Below are 14,855 nucleotides of genomic sequence, written 5' to 3'. Positions count from 1 at the left end.
TAGACTCAGGATGCTTCAGTACAACAAACAGGAAGTACTCTGAGGGGCCATGCTGGGTGGCTCTTGGGGCCAAGCAGACCCACATTCAAATGCCGCCTAGGCTTCTTCGAAGCTCTGTGACTACAAGTGCCTGGCTCTGGTCTCATGTTTCATCCCCTTACAAACAAATAATGTGGTGCTGATGTTCTGGCACATGTCCCCGATCCTGGGGTTAAATTCCTAGAAATGGACTCCGGAAATACAAGGACTGCAAACTTCAAAGGCTTTGAATGTGTTTCCCTGGGAAGCCCTGCACTGTTAGGGCTGAGCACAGCAGGCCAGCTCCGGGCTTGCTGCCACCAGGGGGGAGTAGGCACCAGGAGAAGCCAGCCTGGAAGCCACAGGGTGGTCAGGTGGGACCTGGGAGCGCTTCCCTCCACTCCCCTCCCACAGCCCTTCCCACTCACTGGGTGGGCTGTGAACTTCCAGGGTGGGGCTGAGGGTCAGCTTAGAAGCCCATGCTCTCCAGTGTGGTCCCTGCATCAGTGTCACCTGTGAAACTGTTAGAAACACAGGCTCTCTGGCCCCACCTCAGATCTGCCAAAGTGGGAAACCTGTGTTTCTAACAGGCCCTCAAACGTTTGAGAATCACCACTCCAGAGGCTACAGCACTCACCTACATGCACACAGGCTCTGGATTCAATCCCCAGCACTACAAAAAGCAAAACCTGAAAAATGAGGCTCGGTGGCACACACCTATAATCCCAGCTACTCAGTAGGCTGAGGCAGGAGGATTGCAAGTTGAGGCCAACGTAAGCAACATAGAGAGACCTTGTCTTAAAATAAAAAGGGCTGTGGATATAGCTCGGTGGCCTCCATCCCTAGTACTTTAAAAAGAAATCTTAAGAATCACTACCCTAGATCAAGGGTGGCCAAACATTTTCTGTCAAGACCCAAATAGGAAATATCCTGGGCTTTGCAAGTAATAGAATCACTATTCCAACCACTCATTCTTCCTCCTCCTTCCCTCCTTCCACCATCTCCTCCTCTTCTCCTTCTTCCTCTTCCACTTCCTCTTCCTCACCTTCTTCTTCTTTTTCTTCCTACACTGGGGATCAAGCCCAGGGATATTCTACCATGAGCCCCTTTTTTTTTATTCTCCCCAGCCCCTTTTATTTTTTCTTGTGAGGCAGGTCTCACTAAGTTGCCCAGGCTGGCCTTGAATTCTTCCTCCTGCCTCAGCTTCCTGAGTAGCTGGGGTGACAGGTGTGCATCACCTCGCCTGGCCTCAGCCTTCTTCTTAGAGCATGAAATAGCCGTAAACAAACAATGTAGTCACACCCTCCCACCATAATCCTGTCCACAGGTTCTGTATCTGAGGATTCAACCAACTGGGGATGGAAAATGTATGGGAAAAAAAGCATTTCTATGAAACATGTACAGACATTTTTCCTTGTCCCTGTACCCTAAATACTATGTAACAACTATTTCCATGGCATTTGCATTGTATTAGACATTTTAAGTAACCTGGAGATGGTTTAAAGTATATGGAAGGGTGTGCATAGGTTTTATGTAAACAGTGCACCATTTTACATAAAGGACTTGAGTGGCTGCAAATTTTAGGGGGGAGGCAGGGTCCTGGAACCAGTCCTTCCCTGGGACACCAAGGGACAATAAATGAGTGTGGCTATGTTCCCATGCATCTTTATGGACAGTGAAATTGGACTTTTACATATTTTTTCATGTGACCACAAAATATTTTCTATTTTTTTTTCACCCACTGAAAAAGTGTGGAAACTGTTCTTAGCCTGAGGGCCAAACACAGACAGGTTGCAGGGCAAGATTGGCCATGGGCTGGAGCCTGCTGCCTGCTGTAGACCCAGGATGGCTGTAAGGGTGGAGGAGAAGAGCCCAGAACGGCCTGACTGCCAAGCCAGTGCTCCTTCTGTTGAGCTCATCTGCCACAGTCAACCCTGAGGCGTGGACAGGAAACCACACTGGGCTTGGTGCCCTCGACCGTGAAGTGGCCATTGCAATCCCAGCCCTGCACCATCTGAGTGAGACACTGGCCCTCCAACGTCAGTGGGCAACACAGTCTCCTGGAAACTTGGAGCCAGTCTTAGAGGTTTGCATGGCAGGAGATCTGAACTAGGAGTCTGCAGTTTTCTCAATGCAAGCACTCAAAACCCACTCCAGCCCCATGGACTCGAAACTGGGACTAGCAGTAGACGCAGTCACTCCTCCCAGGAGGCCAGTGGCTGCCTGAGGGTAGGAAAAGGGAGACAGACTTCATGTCCACAGTCACCTATAAAAGATAAGAGATGCAAGAGAAGAAAGCCTCAGGGGGTGCAGGAGCTAGAAGGATCATGAGCTCAGAGAAACTGGGTTCAAATCCCACCCCTGTCACTTACAAGCTGTGTGTTTTCGAGCTAATTACCTGAACTCTCTGAGCTACAATTTTCTTATCTGCCATTGTGGAGTAATAATCATACCCACCCCCAAAAGCTCATGAAGCTCAAATGGGATTTTGTGTGCAAAGCCCTGGGGACACAGAAAGTCTCTACCAGTATTAGCTGTGCCTACAATGGTGAGCTATCGGTGGAATTGGGGTGCAGTAGTGCAAGGCTCTTCCAATTTTAATATGCCCCCAAATCACCTGGGGTCTTGCTGGAATGTGGACCCTAATTCTGTAGGTCTGAGATGGGGATCTGAGAATTTGCTTTCCTAACAGGATGGTGCTGTTCAATAGCCTGGCCGGGAATAGTGGTGCAGCCTCGTGACCGCCTGTGAAATTGGACTCTCTCATCCATGGGCAGTGGGCAGCACAGGGCTGGTAGACAGTAAGCATTCGGTGATTAACTAGCACTGGCATTGCTGCTGTGGCAGTCATTGTGATTATGTCTGATAATCAGCAGTGGTGAGGAAGTTCAAGGGCAGCAAAGGAAAGACTGAGGGCCATTGGCCCTTCCTGGCATGGAGTGCCAGTCTCCCTCAGTTTCTCCTCCACAGCCTCACTCTCTGCTCTCCTGCTGACGATGGGACACCAGATGCCCTGTCTTCACTCCCTGTCCCCCCCGCCCCCCGCACACAACACATGCCCTCCTGTCAGAGCAAATTGCAAGCTGAGTTTATTTTTGCACATAGCTAGCAGGCATTCTCTTAGACAACCCTTTTGGCCAGATGCAGGAGAAAGGCAGGCGTTTGTTCAAGAAATCCACCAGGCCCACCCAGGGAGGGACACCCACCTCAGGGACCTGGCAGAGCAGGAAGCCCCCTGGATGGGAAGCAAGGGCTCCCAGTTCTAGGCTATCCTTCAGCCGTGACTTACTGTGTGACTTCACATGACTAACTAGACCTCTCTGAATGAGGGCGTTGAATGAGACTGACTGCATTAGGTGGACTCTCAGGCTCATACAAGCCCGTGGATTTGGAGGTAGGGGTGCTTGCTGCCAGGTGACACGCACAGAAGAAGAGTGGAGAGTTCTGTCAGGCTCACTGACCAGGGAGGAAGTGCCCCACCATGCCTTCCTTAGCAACAGTCCTCACCTATCCAGGACACAGCAAGGACGCAAGAAGAAGCAAAGGGAGCCAGGAGCTGACCCTGCATGGCCTAGAGAGCCCAGGAGGCTCACATTTATCAAATTAATGAATGGGAGCTTGGGTGTGCTTGTTCACTAATTGATTGACTGATTAATCTTGCTTATGCTACTGAGTACAGGGCCTGCAGGCAAATCTGTGGGTTCTGCACTCTAGGATCCAGACAACCCCAGATCAAGGGCTATGTAGTGAGGTCCATGATGGTTATGTCTCTACTGAACCTGTTCAGACTCATCTTCCTTGTTATTGTCCCCTAAGCAACAGAACATAACTATTTACATATCATTTACATTGCATTCAGTAGTCTAAGTAATCTAGAGATGATTCAAAATACATGGAAGGGGCTAGGGGGTAGCTCAGTGGCAGAGAGCTTGCCTGGGGTCAATCCCAGCTCTGCAATACAGAAATTTAAAAAGTAGATGAAAGAATTGCATAAATTATATTCGAACGTTGTGTCATTTTATAGGAGACACAAGCATCCTCTGATTTTGGAACCTGTGGGGTCCTGGAGCCCATCCCCCATGGGCCCCGCGTGTGTCCATAATCTGTGCTCAGTGGAAAGCTGTGGAGTGTCAGAAAGGAAGGCAAGAGGGAAGGAAGATCACAGTTCTGTCCAGCCTGGAAAGAAAGGGAAGTCAGTAATGTTCGCTGGCTCTTGGGACGGTTGCCACTGGAAGGCTTGGTATTTTGGGTGGAAACAAAGGCAGGGAGACATTTATCAGAGCATCATCAACCCTCAGTACTCCCCCACTCGGACACAAGGACACTAAGGCTTGTTTCCCAACAATGCTGTGGAGAACTGAGGCCTGAGAATGAGCCCTGAAGAGGAAATCTGTGCGGAGTACACTTTCCTGTATCGCCCGCCTAGTTTCTGTGCTGTCCCCTGCCTCTCCCGACCTGTTTCCCCCTGCTCTGGCAGACAGTTGTGTCTATGCCGTCTCATCACATCTGCAGCCTCTGCAAACAAGGGAGGATGTTGATGAGCCAGCCGGCAAGAGGAAGGGAAGGAGGTACAAAGTGTCTCGGCCACCCCTAGGTGTCCAGGGCTGTGCCGCATGAATTGTGCATGTCCCCAAACTGGCTGCTCACAAGAGCCCTGAATCAGTAATTAGAAGGGAAAAGGTTTATCTTGGCTCACAGTTTTGTGGGTTCCAATCCAGGTCTGGGTGGACCCATCGCTTTGGGCATCTGGAAGGGGGGCCAGATGGCAATGGTGAGGAATACATGATGGAACAAACCAGCTTATATCATGAGCCAGGAAGCCAAAACAGAGAGGAAGAGACCAGGGTCTCACAATCCCCAGTGACCTAAGGACCTCCCACAAGCCACACTTCCTAAGGGCTCCCACCACCTCCCAGTAGTGCCATCCCAGGGACCAAGCCTTTGGGGAAACATTCCAGACACAAGCCATAGTAAGTTCATTCCAGCTTTGCCCCTTTCTAGCTCTGTGACCTTGGGCAAGTCTGTTGGACCTTTTGTTTCCTTGCCTGCAAAAAGGAACTCAATTGGTTAATGTTGGTATGAGCTGAACGAGGTAACACAGGAAAAGCATGTACCCAGCACACAGCAGGCACACCCTAAGGAGTAGCTGTTGTAAAGAACCACAGGTCATACCTGACACATAGTATGTCCTCAGAAAATGTTAGCATCCTTACCTGTAAAATGAGGCTATTAGTTGTTGTGAGGGTTAGGTGAGCTACAACAGGCAAAAGTCTTTGCAAACTGAAAATGCTGTGCCATGCCTACCTTGGGGCAAATCTTCCTTCCCCCGGTCTGGGTCTGGGACACTCAGGCATCTGCCAGATTTTGGGATGGAGGAGGGCTTCACTGCGGGCCTGGATTGTGCAGGGCCAGGCTCCAGAGTCAGCCCCTCTCGGGACAGGTGTCCCTGGGAGTGCAAGTGTCCATGGGAGAGACAGCTGGGCCCTCGTTAGCAAGGTGTCTGCAGTGCTTGTTTGGAATACATCAGCTAATGTGACTAAAGACAGTACATAAATGTCAGCCTTGCTGGGACCTGGGCCCAGCTGCTTACCAGGGAAGGAGAACTGAAAAATCTGTCTTTATTCCTTCTGTTTTACAGCTCAGCCCATCGATGTCTCATTCAGAGCACATTTTGATGGAGGAAGCTGCTAGGAGTGGGGAGAGGACTCCAGGTGTGAGGGTAAGAATGGAAAAAAACCGAAGGAACAGTTTTCTGGTGTGCTCCTAACCAGGTCAGGTAATTGTGTGACCTCAGATTCTCCGTTTCCTCACCTATAAAATGGGAGCAATAAAATACGTTTTAAAAAATAGGGCCGGGGATTTAGCTCAGTGGTTCTGCTGCCAGCTCGAAAGCTCAAGGTTCTGAGTTCAATCTCCAGCACCAAAATAAATAAATAAATAAATAAATATGCTGTGCGTGGTAGTGCGTGCCTGTAATCCCAGCTACTCAGGAAGCTGAGGCAGGAAAACCACAAGTTTGGGGCCAGCCTGGACAACTTAGTAAAACCCAGTCTCAAAATTAAAAAGAAAAAAAAAAGATAAGCCTAACATTTGTAAAATACTCCAAGTAGTGCCTTGCACAGAGCATGTGCTGGCAGCAATCGAGGTGGGGTTCACACTGGTGGAGATGTTGAAATCCTCAGGGAAATGACATTAACTAAGTTAGTGGGGACAGAGTGGTACAGAAATGCTGGGCAGAGTCCCTGATCACAGTGTGGGCTTAGGTAAATGATTCCCTCTCCAGGACTCAGTTTTCTCATCTGTAAAATGGGGCCCATCCCTGGCCAGCCTGGGCTCTTCCTTCTGGAACACAGTGATGAGGCCAAACACTGAGCTACCTAGGCCTCAGCAGCCCTCATTAGTGGACAGGGTTCTAGGGCTTGCTCAGATTCTGAGGCTCCCAGGCATGGGTTTGAACCCTGGCCTTCACTGGCTATAGGTCTGTGGCCTGGTCCCCTCCATCTCTGGACCCAGAGCCTATTGGGGGACTTGGGCATGGCTGTGTCTGGGCCCAGAGAGACAGCCTAGTGCAGGAAGGGAGCACTGGACAGGGAGTCCCAGGCCTGGGGTCAAGTCCTGTCCTGAGCATCCTCCTCTGTGTGGCTTTGGAAACTGCCCTTCCCCTCTTCAGCCTCAGTTTCCCAATCTGTAAAACAAGGAGACGGGAGCAGATGATCTCTGGTCCTTTCCACCCAGGCACATCAATTTCTTCCAGGAACTGAGACAGTGACTGGGACTAGGCCATGAGGAAAAGGAGGTTTAATTGCTTGGGATTAGCAAAGGGCAGGGACCCCAGGTAGGAGAGGCCCCAGCTGCTGTTGGCATTTTCCAGGAGGCTGAAGGATAAGTCCAGGTCAGAGAGTGAGCTCCCCTACTCCAGCCTGAGCCCTAGATGAAGGAGCAGAGGTGGGGTGGGGCAGCAAAGGACTGAAATTCCTCTTCACAGTGGAGCTGGACCCCAGACTAAGGTGCTCCCTTGAGGTATGGAGAAGAAGAGCACTGTTTGATGAGCACCTGTCGCCCACAAAGCCCTGTGCTCACAGCTCTACAGGTCGCTCGTCACTGCTAACAGCATCCTTACGAGGAAGGTGTTTTGTTACTCATCTCTCACAGGAGAGGAAAGGAAGGCTCAGAGACAAAGTGCCTGCCCCTGGTCACAAGGCTAAGCTGGGACTCTGACCCAGGGCCAGACCCTTCCAGGCCACCTGGACAAACAGCACCCTCCCCAGAAACCCTGAGTGGGGCTAGAGTAAGCGTCAGAAGGGGACACAGCTGTGGCTTGTGTGGAATGGGAGGAAAGCCCACTGGGCCCTGACTCCCCAGCTGAAGCAGAGGGCCCAGGACACACCTAGGGCTGGAGAGAAACCCAAGGATGTCTAGGGGCTTTGAAGGACTGTTGAGGGCTCACATTGCATCAGTCACATCTTAGGGTAGGTCTTTAATAAGCACCTGCCGTGTCCCTGCCACTACCTGAAGAGCACTGCATTGACAGACTGAATTCTCGCCTGTGATGTAGCCACTGTGATGGTCACCCTCATCTTATAAATAAGGAAACTGAGGCTCATAGAGATGGAGTTACTGGTCCAGGGCCGCACATTTAGCAAAAGCCAAACTCGGGTCCCCACGTCTGAAATCCAGGGCCTTTCCCCTGGGCCATCCTTCCCTCCTGAGTGTGAAGTGCTCAAGCCATCCAAACTGCCCTGCTCTGTGTCCAGTACCCGCATGGCAGGCCCACAGCCCTGCCCCTCCCAGGAGCCTCAAAGGGTTAACTTCTCGGTGGCCCCTGATCTGTCTCCGTCAGCCCCCCAACACTTGCCACTGTATTATGAGGACCAGACCAGCTTCTTGCTCCAGGCATCTGATGGGTTCTCTGCTCAGTGGTTCTTGCTCCAGATATTAAATTACTCATAAAATATTCGGCCTATCCCCGAAGCAGCTGCTGCCTCCTCAATGCACCCGCTGCTCCCTCCCAACATAAGGTCAAGCTCATCAGTGGGGAGGGGGCCTCAGAAAATGAATTGAACTTCATTGGGGGGGATATGTGAGCCCAGCAAGGGCTTTTTCAGGTGAAGAGAATTTTGACTTTAAGCCTCCTTTAAGGCCTCCCCAGACATGGTCTGAGCTGACGAATGCGCCCTCAAATCCCAGTGCCAGAGCATATAAAGAACCCGGAATGCTGACCACCCCAAGCCCCTCAGGATAAGGCCAAGGGTGACCTGGAATAGGTTCCCATTGTCTGAGGGGAGAGTGGTCGCTCCTCTCCACCTCCCTCCCCCACTCTGTTGCCATGACAACCCCAGTGGGGGGTGGGAGGCTGGACCGCTGGGCTCCTGGCCAGGCTACCCAGCATGCTCTGCTTTCACCCAGTTTTCTACCTCACTGCCCCCAGGCCAGGCAAGGGGTGGGGCCAATCCCACCCTTTTGCCAGTCAGCCCTGGGTTCATGTCCGAGGGTTGTCACCTCCAGTCCCCTGCCTCCAAGCAGGAGGTTTTCCTGCTCAGCCCCCAGGAATGGGACTTTTATGAGTGCAGTGTGACAGAGAATGGTTGGGGGGTCTCTCTGGAGCCCCCTGGAGTTAATGAAGTCAGTTAAGCCCTGGGATTAGAAGGTCGGGGTCAGGGATACAGCCTGTGTTTGCAGAGCAACACCCCACCCCACCCCTGGCTCCCACCAGCTGTTTCAGAAATGCTAATGCTGGTCGTCTAGGGAACTGGTGAGTCTGGAGCTGATGGGACATGGCCAACCCACCCCCAGTACCCAGGGCCACCATCCCTCGGAGTGTGCACCCCACAGCCTGGGCGTGGGAGCCTCGTCTCCTTCCTGTCCACAGAGAACCATTTCCATAACCACGGTCTCTGTAGGAAGCCTTGACCACCTGGCCTGGAGCTTCATAAATTTACCTTTCAAAGAAACTGGGTTTGGCCTTTGTTATGGGGCCTCTCGGGGTACACTGCCACCAGGTGGCGATAGTCACTGCCCAAGTATAGGGTTCTCCTAAGATTCCAGAAGATGCAACCCTCCACCACAATTTAGGACATGCTGTTGCTTTTTAGTTAATTAATATGAATATATTAGTATTACTGTAGACCGCTCCTTATCTGGGGTTTCACTTTTAGCTATTGCAGTACCCACAGCTAACCACTGTCCAAAAATATGAATATTTGCCTAGACTTGAGAGAGAGACCACATCACAAAACCTTTATTACAATATTGCTATAATTATTTTATTTGGTTAGTTATTGTTGTTACTCTTACTAAGCTTAATTTTAGCATAGGTATGCATACACAGGACAGAACATAAGGGCTATCTAGAGTTCAGTACTTTCTTCAATTTTAGGCATCCCCTGAACAAACCCTCTGCAGATGAGGAAGGATGACTGTACAGGGCCTTATTTATTTATCTTTTCATTTTTGTAGCTTTCTTTATTTTTGCACTGGATTTTATAAATAGCCAAATTTAAGCAGACTTTATGCGGACTCTGCATTTTGCTTGGCAGTATTCCACAGCAGATAGCATAGACTCTGGGGCCAAACTGCCTGAGTTCAGCTCCTGGCTCAGCTGCTCGCTAGCTGTGTGACCTTGGACAAGTTATTCACTCTCTCTGTGCCTATTATTATTTTTTATCTGCAAATTGGAAATGATAGAGAGTGTCTCTTCCAAAGGGTTGTTTTGAGGACTTAATGCGTTAATGCTCATGAAGTGTTTAGAACAGTGCCTGGCACACTGTATTTAAGCTCTTTTAAAATGTTAGTTATCAATATTTAAAGACGATGCATGAGAGCAAAGTTCCAAAAATAATTTGTATTCTTAGCTGCGCAGACATCTCTTTCTCTATGCGGTCTTTTATCTGGTGTTTCTAATCTGGTGATTCATTTCAGGGCTGTGCTGCCAGACATCCAGGATCTGCCCAAATGCCTCCTCCAGCTCCCTCAGCCCATGTTCAAGCCCATATCCTGATGTTAGCATCACCTGCTCAGTGTCTGTGGATCTGTCCCTGTGCTCCCTGTGGCTGTCACACTGATCTCACCCCTGGGCCACTGCAACTGTCACCTGCCACTTGCCCATTTCTCCTCTGACTTGACAGCCTCCCACAGCCATGCTCCCCTGCTCAAATGCCTCCGTGGCTCCCAAGTGCCCCCACGATAAAGTCCAGGCTCTTCAGCAGGGGTCCTCTCCATCAACTCCCTCCTGTGAACCCCGTGGTGCTCCTGCCCAGCTGTCTCTTGCAGAGCCCCTGTGGCCCGGGGCACTCTCAGAATCTGTAGCCTGCACAGGGCAGAGCAGCTTCCTCTTCCCTCCTCCCCTGCCTGCCTGGGTCCTGCTAGCAGCCTCTAGAGCAGGCTCCTGCCTCCCTTCCCTTGGATATCACCCCCCTCCTCTTGCAGCCTCCAGACAAGGTGCAGACCATTCCCATGGACCCCAGCCCTCCGCACTCGAAGGGGACTCTTAGTCCACCTGTATCTCCAGAGATGCTCCACACAATGGGCCCTGGAGGATGCTCTCAGGCTGTCCATTTTGCCCTGTTTGTCCAGGAATGTCCTCATCCCCATCCTCTCTGCCCCCGTGCCTCCTGGGTACCCTTCTAGATGGCTCAAATATCACCTTCCCAGGAACCTTTTGCCCATTTGCATCCTTGCATAAAGTATGTCTCTCCTTAAGGAAGCCATTTGATAAGCGTGAACTTGACCCTGTAGCTCATAAATGTATCCCGGGCCCTAGAATAGGGCCAGATACACACCCAGAGCTCAAAAGCATGTACTGAGTGGCTGAACAGAAGAGCAGGACTAAGGTCTAGACCAGGGGCTCTCGACCTGAGTGATTTTATCCCTCTCTTCTGCCAAGGGAAACTCTGGCAAAGTCTGGAGACATTTTGGGGGGGGGGCTGCCCCTGTTGGGGATGCTGTTGAGATTTAGTGGTATAGTTCCCTGGTCCCAAATGCCACCAGTGCTGAGCTGAGAACCCCTGGCCTCAAGATTATGGCATATAAATCTATCTCCCCGTTACAGAAGAGCCCTCAGGACAGGACTCCATCATATTTCTGTGTTTCCTCCCCACCCATCAGAGAGTGGGCACTCAAGCCACTTTTTTTTTCTTCAGCACTGGGGACCAAACCCAGGGCTTTGCACATGCCAGAGAAGTGTTCTTCCACTGAGGCACCCCATCTAGCCCTTTTTATTTCGAGTCAGGGTCTTGCTAAGTTGCCTAGGCTGACCTTGAACTTGTGATCCTCCTACCTCGGCCTCTTGAGTACCTGGAATTTACAGGCGTGCACCACCACACTTGGCTCATTCATCTTTAAAAATAAACTCATACAGAGATGATTCATGTCCTTTTTCTGGCCCAGCCTCCACCTCTCCCTTGGCACTTGGCCTAACCCATGCCACCAGATGTCCCTTTGGGGGCTGTTCCTGGCTTCCTGGCTTCAGATTGCTAAGTCCATCTGGTGTCCCAGTCCTAGCCTTCCTTTTCTCAGAGTCTCCTGATGGCCACAGCCATGGGGAATCCATGGCAGGAAAGGAGAGAACATTTCCAAGATTTCAGGGCACTCTACTGGTTGTTGGGGTTCGTGGGAATAAATCCTCGTTGTCCACTAGCTTGCCATGGGCCTTGGCTAACCCACAGCCCCTCAGGGAGCTGATGGGGTGGTTCAGACCTTCCTGGGCAGCCTGGCTAACAAACCGCCACAGGGTCCCCCACTTCCTGCACATGGCCCAGTGACATGCCAGGTTGAGGGGAGGCCAGGACATCCCTTTGCTGTCCCTGAGTCTGGGTGCCCCAGGGCTGTGGGTGTCCCTGCTCAGAAGGGTGCTGCCATCTCCAGGGGCACCGCTGTCAGTTGTGACTGCTGTACTCCCAGAGGCGGCCACACAAATGGCCTTTGTGGTCTGGGCAACATGGCCCACGGGGAGCAGCACAAAGGGTGGGAAGAAAGACGCCAATCCTCTTAGGGCCAGTGGCTGCTGCGTGTTCCCACTGTGGCCCATCTGCTCCCGGGGAGCTGGGCAGAGCCGGCCAAGGCCCCACCGCCTAAAGCAAGCAAAGCTGCCCAGGAATGAAAGGCAGGGGCCCCGGTGGCCCAGATCCCCACGGCAAACACAGCCTGGCCCAGGGCCTGGGAGGGGGCAGGGCTGATCCCTGGGGGAGGTCGTGGTTAAAAGTGCCGCCCCAGGAGAGGGACCCAGGGCTAATCCCTGCCTTCCCTTCCCACACCCAGCCAGGGACCAGAGGGTTGAGATCAAAGGTCCTCCCTCCGTGCCAGGCACTCAGTGGGGCCCTTCATACTCACCCCTACCTTTTCCTTGCAGCACTCCCTTTGACAAACAGGCTCAGCAAAGCCAAGTCATTTGCCCGAGGTCACCCAGCTGCTATGTGGCAGAGCTGGGATTGAAACTCAGGCCTGAATCTAGCTCATTCATCTGTGTAGCTGCAGTTTACTAAACTGCTCTTGCCAGGGGCTCTACAACTGTTTCTGTTTCTTCCATGGGAAACTGAGACCCATAGGCAGAAGATGATGTGCCCCTGGCCGCAGACTTGATAAAGTCTTGGCTCTACTCCTCCCCTGCTTTCTGGTCCCAGCCCCTGTAACTCAGTGCACAACCTGGCTGTGTGTCCTCAGTCTGGTTGCTTTACCCTAAGAAGCCTTGCTTTCCTCCTCTGCCAAGTGGGAATCTGAGAACAGTTCGGTGCTGAGGGTTTCCTGAGATGGTCTATTAAAGACTTCGGCTCCAGGCCTGGCACACAGAACGTGCCCAGTAATGGTAGCCTGCAGAGCAGCATGGATCCCAGAACAGGAAGAGATGCAAACAACACATTTCCTCCCTGAATGGCTGGCCCCACTCATTTTTTCCATTGTTGGGATTTTTCTGGCCGAAGGAGGGAGGAGCCCGGTGAGGGAGGTGCAGGGAAGAACAGGAGGAGGCAGCAGCTGGGGCCCTGGCTGTGTCCCTTCCAGAGAGGGGACTGTGGACCAGCTGCCCCCACCTCCCACTCACAGGAGGCCCAGAGCTCGGAGCAATGGAATCCAGATATCAGAGCTCGAATGCCGCCTCCTACACGCATACACATGTGCACCTAGGCACATATATGCTCATGCACACAGCACCCCAACCTTGACCATTTTACAGATCCAAAAACTGAGTCAGGAAAGGGGTCCTGACTCATGGAAGCCCTGCCAGCTCCTGAGCATCATCCAGGCCCCTGGGACCTCTCCATGCCTCGCTTGCATGGGGACAAGGGCAGGCCGGGCAGGCAGGGTGACAAGTGTTTTTATACCCTGTCCCCTCCATTCCGCTGGATCTGGAAATGGGCTATGCTCAGAAAATAGAAAGGAATTCATGAGCCTGTTTTTGTCTTCTCTTCCCTCCCTCTCACCCTTCCTCCTTGCTTCCTTCTCTTCTTTCTTGTTTTGTTTCTCTCTTTTCTCTCTCAACATCTCTATTAATCCCTCACTCCCTGTCTCCCCTCCATTTCCCCAGGGAACCTGGCTGTGTGACTTTGAGCCTGACCTTGTCCCCTCAGTCCAGAGACACTGCTGGGAGCTTCCCCACTTACCATGTGCCTGCTCTGGGCATGAGGGCACCTTCAATGCACGGTCATAGTTTGGGGCCCTTGTTCCTCTGGAGCCCTTTCTTCCTCCACATGCATTGGACAAACATGGCCTCCACAGATGTCCCCATCCCCAGATCTGGGTCCTTGAGTAATGTGAGGAGTTGTGTAAGGACTTTATCCACCTTTGAAAGTGTTCCTTCCCGAATCCTGGTGCCTGACCTGCCCAAAGTGCTCCAACCGCTCCTTTCCCACAGCAGAGCAGGCCTGGGGGCCCTGACTCTGATTTACCCACCATGTCACCAGCTGACCACAACGGTCCCAGTAACCTTGGCTTTAGGGTCATAGGACTAACTGACACTCCCACCCCATGCCCAGCTGGGGTTACTGGGCAAGTCATTTTAACTTAGCCTTAAAGTCCCACATTAGTGAACTGGAAATAGTTGCTTAAATTTAAGAAGGGGAAATTTCAAATACTTTTAAAGAGGCAAAAACAACTGGGGCTCAGGTGACATTTTACCAAATCCAAATCTATGGATTGGCTAATGTATGTACAACAGAACGTCTGCTCTGCACAGGCCTTTCTGCTTACAGGGAAACTGAGGCTGAGCAAAGGGGGCACCTGCCAGAGGTCTGACTCTAGAGACAGCTGTGCTCAGGCTTGAATCCAGCCCAGGTCCCTGCAGTTGTTCAGTGTGCTATCAAAGACAGTGACTCCAGAAGGGAGATCAAAGTGCTGCTTCCTCGCTCACAAGGGAAAAGCCTCGTTAAGATGTGGCAAGGGGTGAGGGCAGCTGGGAAGACAGCCATGTGCGCAGAGGAAGAGTTGCCAGGTCCCAGACAGACTAGGGGCAGCAATGGAGCCAGTCGGGAGGGGTGGGGTGTCAGGGAAGGCTCCCCAAGGAGGATACACTCTGCCAGCCTCAGGAGGAAGATGAGACAGCAGGAGAGTTGGCTCCACCTCATTTATTGAGCACCTACTGTGTTCTAGGCACTGAGTGTGACTCTGAGAGGCTGGGGATTTTCCAGAGGAGGATGCGAAGAGACAAGAAACCTGCCTTGTTGATGTCATGGGGTCCTGCAGGGCCAGACTGAAGCCAGCTCTGGCATCCCCATACCAGATGGGGTATCTGGTCACCCCCGGGCCACACTGCCCCTGTAGGGACAGAGTGAGTGGAGTGTGTCTGGGAGTGAGAAGGGGGAGGGACAGGGTCATCAGCAGAGCAATGTGTCAAAAGCAGCCCATGTGGG

Source organism: Heterocephalus glaber, unplaced genomic scaffold (assembly GCF_053883595.1).
Source record: "Heterocephalus glaber isolate CG9 unplaced genomic scaffold, H.glaber_assembly_v1.0 deba00001452, whole genome shotgun sequence".
In the NCBI taxonomy this organism is placed as follows: Eukaryota; Metazoa; Chordata; class Mammalia; order Rodentia; family Bathyergidae; genus Heterocephalus; species Heterocephalus glaber.
Note: the sequence above shows the minus strand (reverse complement) of the source record.